This window comes from Nyctereutes procyonoides, unplaced genomic scaffold, assembly GCF_905146905.1.
Source record: "Nyctereutes procyonoides isolate TBG_1078 unplaced genomic scaffold, NYPRO_anot_genome, whole genome shotgun sequence".
NCBI lineage: Eukaryota > Metazoa > Chordata > Mammalia > Carnivora > Canidae > Nyctereutes > Nyctereutes procyonoides.
In genome coordinates, this window is record NW_026575049.1 from 67669288 (window position 1) to 67690452 (window position 21165).

General features: G+C 34.6%; 1 long non-coding RNA gene across 1 annotated transcript in view; it reads right to left on the bottom strand.

The window, feature by feature from the left end:
* LOC129511848 (uncharacterized) overlaps window positions 1–12021 on the bottom strand; it is a 38341-nt gene extending 26320 nt beyond the window's left edge. The window contains exon 1 of the long non-coding RNA XR_008664925.1: window positions 11964–12021. This is a non-coding gene — a long non-coding RNA (uncharacterized LOC129511848). The remainder of the gene's footprint in view (window positions 1–11963) is intronic.
* Window positions 12022–21165: the final 9144 nt, after the last annotated feature.

Here is a 21165-nt window from a genome sequence, read left to right on the forward strand (position 1 = left end):
GGCATGGACCATACCTTGGGTTCAGTGTTTATATCATACTCTATTATCACTAACTTTTACATTCCTGAGAACAGAGGCACCTTACTCATCTCTATCTACTCAATACTGATATCCAGTGGTTACTTAAGTATTTTATGAATTTGGATAAATTCTGATGGCAGAGTTCTGGCTCCCCCAACTCAAAGCAATTTGATTCTGATTCCCTGAGCTATTCAGGATTAGAAGATGTTTTGAGGATCAATTTAAATGTGGCATAACTGATTAGTGTAAGTGATAATTTATCTAAAATCTAACCATGATCTTCAGTTCTTCCCAGTGATGATCAGAATCACTCATGGGACTCAAAAACAAAACAATAAACTTGTTGTACCTTCTTTAGATTTTATAGATGAATACATCTAGGGATCGATTTCAGATATGTGTGCTTTTAAAGCTCATTGGCTAATAGCCAACAGGATTGAAAAGAAACTGTAATTGCTAAACTTATATAAGTTGCTAAATGTTTTCTTTACATGCATGATTTTAAGAAATTCCCGTAACTAATTTTCTTCTCAAAACAACTATGTAAATAACACTTCTTACCACCTTTTTACAAAAAAAAGAAGCTGAAGTAAGCATATTAAGTGATGTTCTCAAGGTCACACAGTTAGAAAGTAGTTGGAGCTAGGGTTTGAACCCAAGCAGTATATTTTCAAATACCATGATCTTAATTGTTGGCCATACTGTCATTCTTGGAAACTATTCATAAGAACTATTTGTCTATGGGAATTGTATGTACAGGAAAGAACTGTAACATTTTGGGCAAGTGTGCCAGAAGACTCGCTAGAATTCTATAGCTTGACTGTACAGCCCAGGAGAATTATTTTCTAGTCGCAGTTGCTGTATACTGATGACTCCTACTTTATGTGTACATAAGCGGGTGGGTATGTACTGATTAGGTGAAACCACAGAGAGATCACCTTTTTCATTCAACCACTAGAGTAGAGAAATACATAAAATGTATAGCCATTTAAAATGTCCTCATTTTACTTCGCTATTTTAGTAACTTCTGGGTGTTCTGGTTTTAAATCTATTAGGGAAAGCTTAATTGCCTAGGCTAAGATGAAATGGCATACCTCAAGCTGCTAGTAAAACTCTGATCCAAGTAATAAAATTAATGTTTCTGGTTAGATCCACACTATATGGAAGACTGGTATTCTGCATTTAATTTGTTACAATATGTTATTGTTAAGTCCAAGCTCACACAGATTGTAATTGGGAAAAGGAAAAGTATTTTAATAGTGTTTTCAGATAATTATATTCTCTGATATACACACAAAACTCAAGAAGTGGTAGTTTCTCTAACTGATATACCCCAAGACTGATATACACAAAAACTCAAGAAGTGGTAGTTTCTTTTCTTTCTTTTCTTTTTTTTTTTTTTTTTTTTTGAAGTGGTAGTTTCTTAAAAGCTCTAACTTCTGTTTTGAGCTAAGATGGAATCATAAGGACTGCGTATACTCTTCTTGCTTAAAGAATCAAAGAACAAACTACATGGAAAAGTAGATTTCAAGACAACCCGAGAATGAGAAAAACAGATGGAGCCCTATGATTTTCCCGGCTTCCTGCCTTGAGGGAGTTTCCAGACCATGATGCAAGGCAGCAGAATTGAGGAATAATCTAGTAGAGACTGTGAGTGAGAAAATGAAGCTGAAGAGTCTAGGGAGACAGTTAGCCAGAGTTCACAGCACAGATTACCTGTGAGAAGACTGAATCAGAGATCTGCAGATGATCCCCCTTGAGAATTAAAGTCAGTACTGATTAGCACTTATGGAGGCTAGAGAAAGAGACATTGGAAAGGATGAGGGAACAAACATTGAGTGGTGCTCACAAGGGTCTAGTAACAATGCCAGTTCTCACCAACCAAGGTCACTGGGTAGTAACTTGTCTGAGTGGTAGGGAACAATTTGCCTTAGGTCATACTGCCCTGGGCCCACCCCCAACAAATCATAAACGCAAGGTCACAAAGGACCAAACCATTCCCACATAACTGCGTCCTAGGGCAAAATATAAAAATATTTAAAGAAAAAAAATGCCCAGCAGTTATGAGCTAAAATAAACAATGACTGTCTAATTAAAGATCACTAGGCATGCAAAGAAGCAAAAGCACAACCCATAATGAGAATCAATTGAAGCAAACCTGGATCTGATGTAGATGTTAAAATTAACAGATGAGGATGTTAAAACAGCCACAGGTATTACATGTGTTCAAAAAGTTAAGTAGAAACATGGAGGATATTAAGACTAAATTCAGACTTTTAGAGATGAAAGCTACAATATCTGAGATGAAAACACTACGTAGGATTAATGGCAAATTATTGCAGAAGATTAGTAATAAGCTTGACATATCAATAGGAATTACTCAAAATGAAAAAAAAGTTAATGAACTGTGAGTTGTAGAACAACTTCAAGTAGCGTAGTGTATTGTTAATTAGAGTCTGAAGGAGGAAGTGGGAGGGGAATATACAAGATGTTTGAATAAAATAACGACCTAACAATTTTCAGATTTTATGGAAAGTATTAATCTGCAAATCCAAGAAATCCAATGAACTTGAAGCACAAGGAATATTAAACTACAAAGCCACATCATAACCTGTATAAAACAAAAGCAATAAAGATAAAAACGAACAAAAATGAATATAACAAGAATTTTCATCAGGAAATCTGAGAAGACAGTGGAGAAATATCTTTAAAGCACTGAAAGGAAAAACCTGCCTACCTAGAATTCTATACCCAGCAAAATGTCCTTCAAAGGCAAAAATGAGATAAAGATTTCTATAGATATATAGATATATACGATTTGAAAGAATTACTGTCATGAGAAGAAATTATTAAAGGATGTCTTTTTTTTAAGATTTTATTTATTCATTAGAGATACAGAGAGAGAAGCAGAGGTACAGACAGAGGGAGCCGGACGTGGGACTTGATCCTCACAGGGAGCCGGACGTGGGACTTGATCCCCAGACCCAGGATCATGCCCTGAGCCGAAGGCAGATGTTCAACCACTGAGCCACCCAGGTGTCTCTAGAGGATGTCTTTTATTCAAGCTGACAGAAAATGATATTAGATGAAAATGTGGGTTTACATGAGGGAATGATGAACACTAGAAATGATTAACATATGGGGTGATATGTAAGATTTTTTTTAATTATTTAAATGTTTTGCCAGATAATTGCTCATACAAAAATAACGTGCAGTTTAGAACACAAAAGTTAAATATATGACAATAGCATAAAGTCTAGTAGGCAAAAAAAAAAAAAAAAGTCTTAGCACATTTTGACATGCATGGGTTTCAGTTACGTAACACCAGTCCCCCAACAATATAGTTCAAATTCCTGTTAACACGGTATATTAACTGAGAGTACTTGCATAAAGTACAAACTTTATAGCTAACTCAGTCCACCAATCACTACCCAAATAACAGATGTAGATTCTGACGCATGACCAATCATTGTCCCAACTGCCCAGTTGACATCATTCCCAGATCAGAGCTAAGGATTTGGGAGTCCAGTTTTTTATCCTGAGCTATAGCCAGTTTTAAGATCAGTTCTGGCTGACTCCATATCTCACGATCTTTCTGCAATAATAATTATGTTCTTCTCTAGATATTGGTTAGTAACTATTATTCTCGTGGAACCCAACACAGGGCTTGAACTCACCACCCTGATACTGAGACCTAAGCCAAGACCAAGAGTCAGGTGCTTTAACCAACAGCCACCCAGGCACCCCACCATTATTTTAAAATTTATCCATTCTTTTGCTGGTTTATGGTGTTTTATAGGGCTTCTTGGTTTTGTTTCCTTCTGTTTTTAATACAATTGGACTTACACTAAATGAAAGAAAATTTTAAACGTTTAATAGAAAACATTCCCTTCTTTCGTATGAAGGATTTAGTAGTATATTCTAAATGCAAATACAGACAACGTCGTTTAAGTGCTGAAGATCTCCTGTTCCATTTATAACTCCTAGTCTGTGAGTACTCTGTAAGGCAGAATGAAACAGATGGAGAAAACTCCTTGACACTATTTAGTAACCTCAGATTTCTTTATGGCTTAGTGCAGTTTCAGCTGTGCATCTCCCAAAAGACATGTGAGAAATAGAAAAGGCTAAGGGAGGAACAATGAAAATGAGCTTTAAAATAAGGGGTATTATCGAAAGATGAATGGATAAAGAAGATGTGGTTTATGTATACAATGGAATATTACTCAGCCATTAGAAACGACAAATACCCACCATTTGCTTCGACATGGATGGAACTGGAGGGTATTATGCTGAGTGAAGTAAGTCAATCGGAGAAGGACAAACAGTGTATGTTCTCATTCATTTGGGGAATATGAACAATAGTGAAAGGGAATATAAGGGAAGGGAGAGGAAATGTGTGGGAAATATCAGAAAGGGAGACAGAACATAAAGACTTCTAACTCTGGGAAATGAACTGGGGGTGGTGGAAGGGGAGGAGGGCGGGGGGTGGGGGTGAATGGGTGACGGGCACTGAGGGGGACACTTGTCGGGATGAGCACTGGGTGTTATTCTGTATGTTGGTAAATTGAACACCAATAAAAATCAATTTATTAAAAATAAAATAAAATAAGGGGTATTTTCACATGACCACATTTAAGAATATTTTAAAATAAAATTTAGTCTTAAAAACACCAACTAATTACTTGCCTGACTGCCTAGAATTGTAACTGTTCGATTTTTTAAAGCAGTATTTAAAATAATTGCCAAGAAAAAGAAATGAGGCAGCTAGTAAAATAGGTGAAATATTTGAGTAAAGTATATTACATATAGAGAAAAAATATATATTTGAAATGTGCATTTTATAGCTTTAAGATATGAAACAAGCACATCATTATCTTTACATCCTGGTACACCAGAAGGAAAATGTAAGCCATAGGGACAACAGTGCTTTAAACTCTTGGAAATTAATAACCCACATTTCTAAGCTATAATTATTGCCAAAGCTATTGAAATAGCATTTCCAGGACTTGGCAATTGTGTACTTAGAACCACAGTTCCGGGCTCTCTCTACGTTTTCAGCACATATGGGTATGTCCTTCACTAATAAACTTGTTCAAGTAACTCATCGATACCCTTTACTTAATAAATTACACCTTCTACCAATGCACTTTTTGTGATGTTGAAAGTGTTAGTAGTGGTTCAAAATAAAAGACATCTTTGAGGGGCAGAGTTGAAGAAATATAGCTTACTTTCGTTTATAACAAAATGTTTGAAAAAAAAAATGTAGAGAAAAAAATTACCAGGTAGAGGTACTCAACTAGCGATTTGAATACTTCTACGTATCCTTGAATCAAAAATAAACATAAGATATTAATTGATTTTTTTAATGTCTCAAGATTTGTTTTTGTCAATTGTCACCTATACATGAAACAATATCTGATTCATTATTGTTTCTGTTTCCATTACAGAGCTTCTCTGTTTTCTTAGTCATGCCCTCAGTATGTTCCTGCCCTAGAATTCTAATATGCAAAAAGGAATTGTATTTATTATTCACTTAACTAGTGCTTTCATTTGTACCTCACATTTCAGGGTCATTTTAAAAAACAACTAATTGCTAATACTTATTGGGCGCCGACATCAGAGCTTAATATGCATTATTTCATTTAATTCAACACTCCTATGAAGGGGATATTGCTTCATGTGTAGATAAGGGAATACATAAACATAAGGAAACATAAAGTGGCTATGTTGTTCAAGACCACATAGCTAATAAGTGGGGGAGCCAGAATTCAAACCAGTCTGGCACAAAGTTCACTCTCTTACTCAGTACTCTTATGTTTATCACAAAAAATGTGAAATCAACATGGTATTTAAGAGGAAATTGAAACACAAGTGAGGTTAAGAGACTCTGTTAAGGCTATATTCATGGCTAGAACCAGTACTAGAACACAGATCTTCCCAACCTCATCCTACTTAATTTTGCACTAGATGATGCTGTAGGGCTGACCCTATTTTCTGTTTAGAGTAAGGAAATATAGAAAATTGTTTATACACCTTATAAGGTTCTCGAACTTTCACTGCTTAAAGGGTCTATTTTTAAATATATTTGATTAAAATATACAATAAATGTAAGCAATTTGGCTATATTCAAAAGACTGGACTATAAATTCTATGTTCCAAAACACTAAAATAAAAATAACTTTTATGAGTTTCTTTTTTACTTTTGTATATTTTAGTAAATTGTTACTTTTAAGTAAGCCCATTACTTAAACTTTTCCTCAGTTTTCTGTAATAATTCTATTGACACAACTTATTTTACAAAATTTCCTAAACTTTTTTTTTAAGGTTTTATTTATTCATGACAGACACACAGAGAGGCAGAGACACAGGCAGGGGGAGAAGCAGGCTTCCTGCAGGAAGCCTGATGTAGGACTCGATCCCAGGACCCTGGGATCACGCCCTGAGCCAAAGGCAGATGCTCAACCATTGAGCCACCCAGATGCCCTGAAATTTCCTAAACTTTTCTAAGGTTGTACATAACTATGTAATAGAAACTTGCGGGGGAGGGAACTCAAGACAAAGTTTTCAAATATTTTTTTCAGAATTAGTTATTTCTTTTAAATCCGTAACATTAAGAATGAACTTTGCATGGTCAAAAACTGTGGGGTATTTTGGCTTTGGTCTTAAGCAGTTTGACTAAGTTGTCTCTAGGCTTGGTTTTCTTTACACTTGTTTCAGATCACTGAAATGCCTGGATTATAAATTTTTGACTTTCACTAAACTTGGAAAGTTTTTGGTTATTATTTCTTCAGATTTTCTTCTGCCTCATTCTCTTTTTCTCCTTCTGGAATTCTAACTACCCTTTTGATACTCTACTACAAGTACCCAAGGGTCTTTATACTTTATTTCTACCTTTTTTTCTCCTCTCTCTTTAACTGAGTTCTTCCACTGTCATCTTTATGTAACCCATCATATGAATTTCTAAAATTTCAGATATTGCATTTTTTAGTTCTACCGTTTCAATTTGGTTCTTTTTTTGTAGTTCCTCTGCTAATTTTCATATTTTTTTTCATTACAGGCATAGTTTCATTAGTATTATTGAGCATAGTTTTAGTAAATGCTTTAAAATCTTTGATTATTCTAACATAGTGATCATCTTACAATTGGTCTCTGCTGATTATCTCTTCCCTAGAGAATGGATCACATTTCTTGGATCTTCATGTATCAAATGGTTTTGGGTTGTATACCGCTCATTATATAGTGCAGTATACACGATTATGTTGTAGAGACTCTGAATTTGGTTATATTCCTCTGATGAACCTCCATGTTTTTGCTTTAGCAAGTGGTTAGTTTGGTTAAGTTTAAACAGAACCTTCTGCCTTGCCTATGGTGAATAGCAACTCAGATCTCAATTCACACTCCCTTCAATCAGCTCAGCACATGTGTGGTTCTAGGGTTAACCAGCAATTTGGGCAGACTGCTTCTCCCCCAATTTTTGGATTTGCCTTATTTGACTCTTCTCTTTCTGTTTTCTCTCTTATACACACAACTCTGCTTATCATGGCTCCTTCTTTTAGTTCCTCTGGACAAAAAGCAGATTTTCTCTCAGTATTTTAGCCACATTGCACTATTTCTCCCAACTTTTAGTTTTCCTCTAAAATATGTCTGCTTTTGTCAATTCTTTAGAGCACTTATGTTGCTGAACTTTTCATTCTGTTCAGAGTTTTTAGTTTTTACCTATAGGGTGAAGGGAGAGGGACTGTTAGGAGCTTTTTGTATATTGGAGGAAGAACTGTCAATTTTAGATACTTAAAATAGAAAAGAAGTAGTATACAGATTTTTTTCATAAGTTCCCACTCTATGTAAAAATAATACATGGATTGTCATATTTCACAAGGCCCAAAATAACACAAAACATTTAGATATAGAAATTTATATTTTAACTTCTGAACTAGCTAGAAATGCAACGTTCTACTACTGGTTTTGTCATTAATTGTCAACTAAATTTCTCTAGACATCTGGGTACTCAATATGAAAATGAAGGGATTAAATGAGATACCTAAGATCCTCTCAAGGTTCTATATTTCTAAAGAGAATAGGTTTATTTCAGGAGATTTTATGTTTGTGTACTATTATTGTTAATATATTTTAAGAATCATAATCCTTCAATTTAATAGTAAAATTTTAATCAGGAGGTTTCAATTATATAACTTCATATAATAGATGGTTCCTGGAAAGATTATATATAAATTAGTATTACATAAATTTATAGTACATAATAGATGACTATCACTTATAGGAATTGTGGGATTCTTAAATGAAGATCCTTTTTGTCAAACTAATCCCTTCCTAATTTAACTTTTGGGTAGATGTGTATTCACAAACACACACATAAAGACACACACAAAGCTGATTATAGATCTATTCTTTGTGTTAGAAATATTAGAAATAATCACACAATTTATTGCCATTATTTGAGATAGCATAACCTATAAGCTTCATTGTATAGGTATTATATATATATGAAATTGAAGTCCTGGAAATTTAAGCCAATTTAAAAAGAAGTTTGTTTCCCAACTAAAATTATCTAAACCCATTAATATTAGCATATTCATTTCAGTTTTCCACTAAATTTTGTAAAATATGGGCAAAATATAATTCAAATAACTACACAGACACCATTTCATAAGAATGGTTATGCTAGGAGTGCCTGGGTGGCTTAGTCAGTTAAGCACTGGACTCCTGATTTCAGCTCAGGTCATGATCTCAGGGTTGTGAGACTGAGCCTCGAGATGGGCTCCACACTGGGCATGGAGCTTGCTTAAGATTCTCTCTCCCTCGCCTTCTTCCCCTCCCCACTCCATTAAAAAAAAAAAAAGGAAAAGAATGGTAATGCTAACAGGAGGTGCATAAGTATAATTTTAGTAAGTGTGGTAGACAAAACAAGGTATAAAGACTGTTGATGTGTGGTATTTAATATTTTAGGTTTAAAGCTGGATCCTGCAAATAGGTTTGTTTCCAAAACAGTTGAAAATAGTTTGATGAAATTAAATAGTGCACCCCATTATTTAAGTTATTTTTGTTATAATCCATGAAAGTTGTCTTGGGGTTACTCTATCACTCTACATTTACCTCTGTATCCCTCTCTGTGTCCCTGTGGGTCCCTCTCTGTTGACTTTATCCTTTGCCAAGCTCTCCCCATAGTGAGAAAAATGAATCTTAACATTCCTTTTACATGCTTTTCCTCAACTTATACAAGGAGATAGGCCACCCCCCATCTCCCAGTTTCCATCTCAGTCACCAAACAAGAGCTCTAATTATCCTTGCTTGGATACATGCAAACTTTGGGGCACAGAAGTGGCCCCTTAATTGACAATCCTACCAGAAACACCTGACATGCAAGACAGGAAGTTTCCAAAAGGAAGAAATGTGGGGCAGACAAAAAAGTAACATTTTTATTTTCTTGAGTTGGCCCTTCCCCCTCAAAAAACTGTCTTATCATTCATTACTCTAGACTTACTTTCCTTTGTTTTCTGAGATAGGAAGAAATAATACCAGGCACCTATATGATGTCACAAACACAGTTGCCTCTTTTTAAAATGTTGGATGTAGTCTCTAATATTTAAGAGAAGACAGAAGACTGCTGATGAAAAGTGTGGATTACCTTAGGAAAGTATTATTGAAATCTCACATAACTCATAGTTTAGCTTCCAAGTTGGATATAGTCAACATCAAAGAGAACCAAATACTTTAAGTACGTTATGGGATAAAACATAGAAATAGTTCTATGTGCCTGGAAAACGTTCTAAAATTGTTGAAGTAAGCTTTAAAATAACAACAAACAGACGAATCAAATGGTGTCATGTGACAGCCAGAAAATACTTTAACGTGCCCAGAAACTTCCCGATGAAAGTTCACATGTACAAGCTCTCCATTTCTCCCGCCACGTCCACCTTGGTTATACATCTATATCATTTTCATTTCTCTGATGCTGGGCTTTCAATCAGCCTCCTGCTTCTGCACTGTGTCTGGAACTCTATATGTATGAGTCATAATACTACTTTGTGAAACCGGTTGAAAAAGTCGTCTAAAAACTTAACCACAGAAATCTTGGATTTGAAACATATCCATCATTTAGTTAAATGAGGACAAACTAAATATTGTCCTACCTTTTTTTCTTTTTGGTCTTACTTTTCTTCCTTAGAGAACCACGTCAAAGGGAACATGTGAGCAAAACCTTTCAAAGATCTACAGATTAAGATTTACTCAGTATTGAAAATGTTTCTCCAAATTGTTGAACATTATCTAACATTAGAATCTTAGATTGCATACTAATTAGATGATTTAAAATATAAAGTTTGAATTACTGTAGAGAGTAAAGAACTGCCTAATTAACCCACATAATCATGAGCGATAGTAAATGCTATTATTTTAAGTCCATAATTCTTAGGTGTAGGGTCTATGCATCAATAGATAACCGAAACAACTGATAAGTTCTTTTCATCCTTTTTTTCTTGTGTTTTTTTTTTTATTGGAGTTTGATTTGCCAACATATAGTATAACACCCAATGCTCATCCCATCAAAGTTCTTTTTGTCCTTAATGAATTTTATTTCTCTCATTCATGTGCTTTTATTTGTAATGGCTAATATCTGTAAGAAAATTGTTGAATAGTCCTGATTTTAATAAGGATGCTTGTAGAATTTTTTTTCTAGCTATATTTCAGGCTTTTAGAATGAGACACATATTTTGCTAATAGTTTTTATTATTTTTATCCTATCATTTACCTATTTTTTTAAAATCAAAGGTTGCTGCTTTTTAATAAAAAAGTCTTATTATTATCATTAATGGGGATAATTAATAGTATCTATGGCAGATGCTATTTGATATAGCCTAATGTCTACTACCCCTCTAAGTTTAATAGAGACCATAAGCACCTCAACACTAGGGTGCCACTATATCATTTCTAAACTGCTTATGTTCAGTCTATTCCAGAGAAGTAAGCTTTCTATTTCCTACTTCCAATAGAGCAGTAAACTTTCATTTTGTTTAAGCCACTATTATTTGAAATATTTCTTATAGCCAGTAAATGTGTCACCTAATTAATGAAGTGACCCTGTGAACTTTCTCTCTTGTTTTTGTTTTTAATTTTATATTAAATTATTAGGTGTCCTAATCTTAAATCATCTTTGTAGTACTAAAACAATCCGATTCTACTCAGCTATATTCTTATATAATTCTTGGAATGTGCTAATGGATTCTGCTTGCTAATATTTTGTTTAGGATTTTTTTCAGTTTAGTTAGTTGACTGCTAGTTTTCTTTTGTGTATGTGAAATCTATTTTACACATTGATATCGATGACCTGGCCACCTTATAAAAAGCATTTGGAAAATTGCTTTTTTTTTTTTTACTACACTCTAGAATAATTTAAGTAATATATGTTTATGTTTTTCTTTTAGAATTAATTTCTGAAAACCCTCAGTCTGGTACTATGGAGGAATAGCTACTTGACAACCATATTTATTTTATGGTAATTGGCCATTTAGATTTTCTTTCTTCTTAGGTAATTTCAGAAAAATTCACAAAAAGATAACTGAATGTCTCAAGCAAAATAGTAACAAGGTGTTGTAAGGATTACGAAATAGGTGGAATTAAAATATAATTCAACAATTGATATAGCATATGAAGGGGAAGAAATGTTAAGCATCCCATTATAAATTTCTTACAACGTAAGTGGTAAAAGCCACATAGGTAAAATGTGATATTAAGGATCTATATTGCAAAACCCAGAGGAACAACTAAAAGTAAAAAAGGTAAAAGTAAGAAGCCAATAGTGAAGGTAGGTGAACATTACTAACATATCCAATTAATCCAAAAGAAGGCAGGTAGAGAAGAAAAAAAAAAATAACCCAACAAAGAACCGATGACACAAATAGAGCACAGTTAGCAAGATGTTTTCTTACCTGTTCTTATGGAAACCAGGTCGTCTTCTTGTTCACTGCCGTGTGTTTGAAGCCGTTTGTGTGTTCCAGCAGTCCTTAGAGGAACTTGGGACTTTTTAAACATTTAGTTCAATCCTTTGCCACGTAACTCAGCTCTCGGATAGGTTCACGAAAAGTGTTGTTTTTACGTTTCCAGCTGTATCTCATTTTTAGGATGAGAGGAGCTTTCTCTTGTGACTTCCTGTATCCTAAAGAAAAGCAGAACTCTTTTTCAATAGTTTCTGTCCTTTCACTAGTATATCCAAGTTATTTGGTATATACTATAGATTCATAACTAGTATATTCTAATTTTTAATTTTAACCTCTTTGTTTTATAAACTTTTTTTTGTCTCATATAGTGATTTGGAGTTCAAATTCAATCTTGTCTGGTATTAAAAAGTTTTGTGACCACCCCCCCTTCAAAATCAGGACGCTCCCCGCTACCCCCCCAAAAAAGAAATTGTGATCGTCACTTTTTGTTTACTTGTATTGGCTTGGTAAAATTTTGCCCATGCTTCTGTTTTTCTTTCTGAATCACTTTGTTTCAGGTATGTCTTTTGCATAGGTTTGTATAGATTTCACATTCTCTTAATGGTTGCGGTAATTTATTTTTATTTATTATGATGTAAATATATTTGATTCAGCTGTCATATTATTTTATGTTTTGCTTTTTGTTTTTATACTTGTTTGAAAAAAAAAACAAGCCTTTCAACTGTAGCCTTTTCCCCCTCCCATACATATATTTTTCATTTTTTTCTGATAATTAGGTTTATTAAATTTTTGTTCTAATGAATACTTTTTATAAGAACCTGGCATCACATAGGATTAATTTCTTAATCCCCTATTTCTCCATTCTTTAAACATGCCTACATTTTTAGGATAAGCAATGATAGTTGCTATATTTCCTTTTTTCTTTTCCATTCCTTCCCCTCCATCATTTGCTTTTTCTTGATTATATTATCTTCACATTATTAATATCTATGTATGTAATTATATCTGTGTTAGTGATTTGTGAGCATTTAGTGATGTGCTTTGATCTACAGCCATTAAAGATGAGGAAATTGGAAATTCTCACCTTCCTTGCCCTTGCTCTTTCCACCTTTTGTTAGTTGCATTATTTGTACACTGCTAGGGTTTGTGACATTTCTACTCTTGTTACTCTGATCCTCTTTTTTTTTTTCAGTCTTCACTGTTAATAGAATAAATGCTCAATATCAATAGTTTTTTCCATAGTTTTTCTTATTCTAGTAGATTACTTAAGCTGGGCCCATGGGAATATTTTCTTAGCTCATATAGCTTTAGTATTTTCTGAGTTCTTGTGTAATGCTTTATTTTTTAATCATAGTTTGGCTAGGTGTAAAATTCTCAGCGTTACCCACTGCTCCCTCTTTTCTTGAGGAAGTTATATAATTCCTTTGGAATTTCTAGCTTTGGATTTTTCTACAGAAAGGTCTGAGCCCAGCTTGATCCCCCACCCATACCCCATACCTTAAAAGTAATTGGGATTATTGCCTGGTCACCCAGTACTCATTTCTTTTTCACTGAAATCCTATCGGCTTGCTAGGAAATGTTTTATTGTTTTATTTTGAATATATATTTCTTTGACAAGGCTTTATTTCACTACATTAATCCAAATATTTTATTTCCATGAAATACACTATATTGTAAATTATTTGTTCTTTTCCATTTTTTCTCTTTTTGGATGTTATGCAAACCTTGAGTCAGTTTGCCTCTTCCATTTTACCTCTTTTTTTGTATTTTATATTTTTTACTTACTTTTCTTATATCTGCCTTAATTGTATTATTTTCTGCAATCTTTTCTCTATTGCGCTTCTTTGTATTTTGCCTTTATTTTGGGGGATGGTTTTGTTATTTTTTTTCTTTCACTTTATAGTTGCACTACAATTTATTTCCTCCTATATCTTATGATCTCTGAGCTTTAAAATATCTTTTTCATGCTTTCTTCATAGGAAGTATTGCTTGATTGAGATTTTTAAATTTCTGTTGCCACAATAGATCATTTTTTTCTGCCTAATATTCTTTGGAAGATGCTCTTGTTTCCTCTTGTTTGTTTTCTTCTTTTTCTTGCAGTATATTTGTGTGACACTGGTGATACTTCCTTTTTTTTTTTTTTTCATTACTCATTTTTAAAGCAAATACATTTCTCCAGGATCAGTTATTTTCAGGAGTCTGGAATATGGGAAAGTTGATGGCTATCTTCCCGCTTAGCTAGAATCATCTTGAGGACCCAGAATTTTGTATATCTTAAATTTTGTCTCCTTAACTTTGCCAAGTCAATGAGGATAGGCACTAAGGAGGTTTTTCACGATGCCAAATCTCTGCACTCAACTTTGTGCAAATACTTCCCACAAATACAGCCAATTTACATGATTCCTCATTTGTTGCCATCCTTTTGATTCCCAGAAGTAAGCCGGATCCAGAGTACTTCCTGCCTCCAGCACAGGGATACTATTTCCATTGCTGCAAACAAGGCATTGGATTTTGCGTTTCAGAGAGTGCCCCTTATTGTTAAGAAGTGGGTTTTGCTGATTTCTTCTTAAATTTGAAGCTACAATATTCTTCCCCTTTGTTCTTTTTACATGCATCCCTGCATTCTTATGGGGCATTCTACACTTAGTTTTTAGTTTATTGTTTAGTATTTGTTTTGCAGAAAAAAAAGGTTGGGGGTAGCTTATGTTACTTTATCTCTTTCTCTATGCTGCTTTGGGTGATGGCCAGGAAGAAAATGGGGAAATGTTTACTTTATAACATCAACTTCATCTTTGATGCCAGCTCATTTGAGATATTATATTCAACACTATAGAGGTTATTTATCTCCCTTGGTTTATTTCAATTTATTGGATTATTAAAGCATATTTTGGGAAATACAGTTTTCAAACAACTCCATTTGCATTGTTTGGTTTTGCCCGCTTCAGAAACTCTCAGTTATATCTCTGACTTCTAATTATTTGAGTCATACTTGTTTCCTCTCATTTTTCTTACCCAGTCAAATGTTTAGACCTAAAGTACATTATAAATGAAATTAGGTAACGTGATAGCTATGTTTAATGGTAGCAAAGTTGTATTTCAGCTATTTGGGGAAAAACCTCTCTGCAGGGTGCAGATTTAAAGTATGTACTTTTCTATATTTTGCATCACTATTCCTAGAACTCTTTTGCCAAACTCAGATTTTGATTCAACAGTTGAATGAACAATTAAAACTCTTGCTTTCTGGGTCTGTTTGCAAGCTATAGTGCTATTTTGACTCCATTGTATCTTGAATAACGACGTTTGGGTAATTATGTAAACAATTTATTGCAGAGTGTTCTATTTTATAAATTCAGTGGGAAGAAGAATAAAATTGTTAAAATATTATTTTAGGGGAAGCATATAAAGTATTTTTTTTTAAATTAAGCTCTCTATAACTTGTAATCAAAAGAATCTGGCCTAATATGAGAGGAAATTGCAACACAGTTTGACACAAAGCCAGGAGTAAGGTTAGGATACACAGTGCATTTTAAGTCCTGTTCATTTTCACTGATAGGGTAAAATTTGGCTTTTAAGTTTTTAGGATGGGGATTCGATTTCTTTTTTTTACATGATGATAGGGCAAAAGGTTCTGGGTCCATTCTGTGTTGGTCTATTATTAAGCACTATTATCAGCTGTCTATAATTCTGCATTATTTCATCTATTAATCAGGAACAGCAATAATAACCATACTTATATTTTGTCTTCAAATGCTGCAATTTTACCTTTCCTTGTTTTACTTTCAACAGCCATGTACCTTTTTATTTGTTACTCTAATCTATTTATGCTGGGAGAAGGGTTTCAGACGTACCCCAAAGTGCCATGATGTTGAGCAAAGTCTAATTCCGTCTTTGCCTCCTTCAGTGTTCATCAGGGCAAATTTTATACTGTAAGATGCTGACTAGGTCTGGTGTAGGTTCCAGGTAAGTACTTTACAAAAAAAATGTAAAGGATGTGCACCACATTTGAGAATCATCGTCCTAAACTTTAGCCTCTGATTTGAATTACTTAACCTTTTCAAAAGGGCGTCCGCTACCACAGAAGAAGCATCTTATTCTTAGGAGGTAAATGAGCTCACAACTTATTTCTTCAAGTTGGAGGATGGGAATTAGAGTGGCAAAAGAACAAGGCTAATACCATTAAATAAGCAATTGAAAACAGTTGGTTTTTCTAACCAGGCAGTAAAGAATTTCTTCCTTGTAATGTCTCAAGTCACAGAAGCCATGTCTTTGAAAAACTCTTTTGTATCAGAAAGGCCTTTTTGGCTCCATCCTTTTCAGGATTGTGGATTGCGGTTGGGGGTTAGGATGGCAGGGTGGCGGTTTGGAGGGATTATGGGGAACCTTTGGAAGTAGAACTGCTAGAGAATTTAAAACCTCATGGACAGGGTAAAAGAAGGGAAAAGATTTAAGGACTTCAAGTGAAATAAGACACTTCCTTCCCTGACAGATCTCATTGAAAACTATCTTCAGACGATGAATTTTATCTGTTGGAAATAATCTTATAACCTGCAATTCTAACCATTTCAGTTGGTTGTCATGACTCTTGGTCAATTTTTTAAATTATATTTAGTGATTTAATTGGAAAAGCAGTTATGTATATTTCTATTATGGACAGAGTGTGAAATAAAAACTATATATGTGAAAAAGACTGGATTCAGTAATGGAGTTATAGTCACGTGATCTTCTCCCAATATTTTTAATTAAGAGAACTGTACCGAAAATAGCAAATGTTAAAAAAAAAAAAAAAAAACGCGAATGTTTTGTTTGGTGGAATTGCAGGATAATGAACAACAACAAAAAATTACCCCACAATTCAAAATAAGTTCCTCTTAATTTTACAACTGCGGCAGGAAATATCCTAAGCTACTGGCTGCTCATTGGAATCACCTGAAAAGCATCTAAATGAATACCAGTGTCCATCTGGGGATATCACCTAGGCATCTGTATTTTTTTAATAGCTCCTCGGGCCATTTTAATCAGCATGCCGTGTTTAGTACCACTGTCCTCAAATAGACTCATCCCCAATCTTGTAAAGGTGACTCCCAATAGTCCCCACTCCTGGTATTCACATCCTGTGGCTTTTATCTTGCTCTCCTTCTCCCTCATTCATAATTCTAGAGGAGGCCAGCAGCGACATAATCATAAGTGACAATCATAAGTGACAGCTTATGGAGAAGCTTACACAGGGAGAAATGGAGGCCTTGGCTAACAGACAACCACCACGTGAGGAGCTCATAAGAAGTCTTCAATGCCAGTCAAGTCTTGAGATGACAGCAGCAGCAGCTGACAGTTTGCCACCTCATGAGATGCCTGAATCAGGACAATCCAGGCCAAGAACAGAAGACAAGGCATTGGGAAGAACATAACGAGCCAAGAAATGAAGTGGGACTGAAGTGGTATGCCGTGGTATTGTAGCCAGAGACACAGGTATGTCGCCCAAGAAATATGGGTGTGTTGGGGGAAGCACAGATTCCTGAGGTTATTGAAAGATTTACTAAACAATTAATGTGAGAAGGAATAAGAAGCCATTGAGCTTTAAATTTTCACACTCCTCTTAAAATGTTGGAAACATATTTTAAAAACATAATAATTCAAATGCAGGGGAGGAAATATTTTGTATTTTGAAAATTAGCAAAAGAAAAATTAGTTCACTCTCTTGAATAAAAAAAAAAAAAAGATGACCACCACTCTTTAGTAAGCACTCAAACGAACAACAAATTTCTACATCATAGACGGATAGCTTGGTCTCTAAAATATCTAAATAGGTGTTAGATGATAAAATCCCTGACTTCACTAAGTCTTGATTTCCAATAATGATTCCAACTGACTTCAAATAAATTCACTAAAACTTATCACCATTAACAAACATCAACTGAACACTGTAGACATTTTTCACATGGTCACTTATTTCCTACAAAGTATATACATACTAAATTTAAAGTCCAAGGGCAACAGCTTCTACCTTTTTTTTTTTTTTACAATGCTCTAATAGGAGCAGGAAATAATTTTATGAATGAAAATTTACCCGATTTAAGTACAGGCTTACAACCTTCTTTGAGCTGTTGGAATGTTTTCCTAAAGAATTTTGCCTCAGGCAAGTCTCTGCTTTTAGAATAAATCAGATCAAATTCAATTGTATCAGTGTTTCACTCTTAGCTCACTATTCTGCAAAGTAAAACTCAAAATCAACAGTAGAGTTTAAGGTGTGCCCACACCGCAGGGTCTGCTTAAACCACCTTAGGGGAGTAAGTTGCTGGCTATTCACATTTTGTCTGAAAAGAATATAGAGCATCTTGCTTCCTAAATTAAAACAAATTAAAATTTAAATTTAAAATCAAAGCAATCTTTTTCATTTTAAAACAAGGCACATTTATTATATAAATTTCTGAAAATCAGAAAAATAGAAGGAACTGGTTTTTTTTTTCATTGTACACTATAATACCACCAAGCAGAAGGTATCGTTATTATATTTTTCTTTCTTCTCACATTTCTCTCTCCCTCTCTTCCTGTATATACATAATGATTATTCAGTATCCACAATTTTTATGCTATTTCTCCTCACATTTGGGATTCATCATTTCACTCCACAAATATTCAATGAGCAATATAGTATATCTTCTCAATTTTAATTTTATACATATAATTTTTAATGGCTGCCTTAAATCCCATAAAGCACATTTGCCATAGTTTAAGTAGCTTCCTATTATTGGATGTTTAGTTTCCTGTTATTTTTTGATCTATGAAGTTTTTTTTTCTTGTAATTCTTAGTTTCTTTCAATGAGGAAAGAAACACTTACAAATCAAAAATCCAAAAAGTAAAAATGTATTTATGTGAAAAATTTCCTTCCCATCCCAGACCTCTAGATTCCTACCCCTCTCCTTATTATCTGTTTCAAATCTTCTTTTCTAAACAGTCTGTGTATATACAAACTTGCTTTTTTCCCCTATACAGGTGGAAGCCTGCCTCTGTACAGTGTTTTACATGCTCTATACCTTTATGTTTTTATTTTAACAATATATTAGTCTCCTATTTGCAGATGTCTCCTGGTTTTCTACTGTGTGCCTGTTCTATCATTGACTTAATCAGTTCTTTACGGACATATACCTAGGTTATATATATTTGCTAGTTTTCTAGCCCATTGCATTGACTAGTTAGTACAGCTTGAACAATACTAAATTGTTCCTAGACTTTAATAGGGATGTATCTAGTTATCCAACATTAAACAAGATCCTGGCTTTGGCCTTAGGTAGAAAATCATGTTAAGGAAGTATCAGTCTATTATTATGTTAATGAATTATAAGAATGAAGCATCGATGCTGTATTTTTAGTGTCTATGGAAATGAATGCATTTTCCTTCTTTGATGTATTAAGTGGTGGAAGTACATTAATAAATTTCTTAGAATCAAGTCTCCTCTGTGCTCCTAGAATGAATTCAGGTAATGCAGAGTTCCAGTCATACCCCATATACAATTGATATCATTCATTTTCATCTTAACATACCAAAACTTTTATCATTTTATTTTAAATCCTTTGTAAATATTATTTTATTGACTAATTTTCTATCTAGCAGATGCATTATTGTTTTTTTCTTAATCATCTATTGTTGGGTATTTAATTCATTTCCCTTTCAGGCTGTTTTAAGTAATGGGAAGAGATTAAACAATTTTTTGATTCATGCCATATAACTCAGAGGTAAGCCTTGTCTTCTAGCCTTGCAACAACAAGTTGTTGTTTTTTGTTTTTTTGATTTTTTTTTTTTTATTTGTTCATTCATGAAAGACACAGAGAGAGAGGCAGAGACACAGGGAGAGGGAGAAGCAGGCTCCACGCAGGGAACCCAATGGGACTCAATCCCGGGTCTCCAGGATCACATCCTGGGCTGAAGGTGATGCCAAACCTCTGAGCCACCCGGGCTGCCCCGTTGTTGTTGTTGTTGTTTAAGAGAGGAAAGGGTGGAGGGGAGAGCGAGGGAGAGAATCCCAAGCACTCCATGCCCAGTGCTGAGCCCAACCCAGAGCTCAGGCTCACAATCCTGAGACCAGGACCTGAGCTGAAATCAAAAGTCAGATGCTTAACTGAGTCACCCAGGCACTCCTCGCCTTATGAATTTTAAAGTTAAATTCAAGTAATTTGAGTCTCCATCTGCCTGTGGTGGGACATTCAGTGTGTCTCTTTGAGGATCCTCTGCAACTTATTTCTTATAGTCACATCTAGTTTTTGCCTTCTGCTGAATTTTTACATCATTGATCCCTGACCTCTTGTGGAAGCTCTCTTTCTTTAGTTTGACTCAACAGAGATCAGAACCCCCTTTTAAATTCTCTAAGACACGATTCAAACAAAGCAGTTACCAAGATAGTCATGTGCAATAGACTTTTATCATTGACCTGGTGGGTAGTTATACTAAATTACAGAACAACAGATGAGGTTAATATTAGACACTGAGGTTCTTGAACGTCCTTTGGCTATCTGTGCTATTGAGAATTCGTCATTTTGTGACTTTTCCTTGAACGTTATCTTCCTCCTTCTTTCATCTCTGGACTGCCCAGAGATGTGCTGTCCCTCTCTCATGTCCCTGAAAATTAAAAATTCTTCCCATTTCATTATGAGGAACAATGCAATGCTTTCTTCATCTACCCTTATCTCACAACTGGACATGTCCTAAGACCTGTCTTTCCACAACTGACATGACCCTTCATATTTTTTTGTTTTTCTCATCAAAAGATTAGAAGAACTGCCCTGCAGGATTTTAACCTAGTTTGCTACCCTCTCTAGGAGTGCTGATTCAGTTCAGAATATGGTGCTGAGTCTTAACAGGATGAGTCAGATAATGCAGCTCTAGTACTTGTGTGGCATTCCCTCCTGTGTTTTTTAAAGCCTTTTGATAATGTGGTAATTACCTGCCTTTTCTGTTGATGTAAGAATTAGATTGTTGAGATCCTAACATGATGTATCTGTCAGCAGCATTGATTCATCATCACTGAATGCTAAGGTTTTCTCTGATTTGAAAAATGGGAGGATTAATTGATCAGTGTCTTTCACCTCTTCTTTCTCCCCGTTTTTACTCCATCTGTATCTCACCTCATGTTTCTGCTGCTTGTTTTACTTGCTGAGACATCATGATATAGGGGTGGGAGTTGGGCGGGTCAGACATCG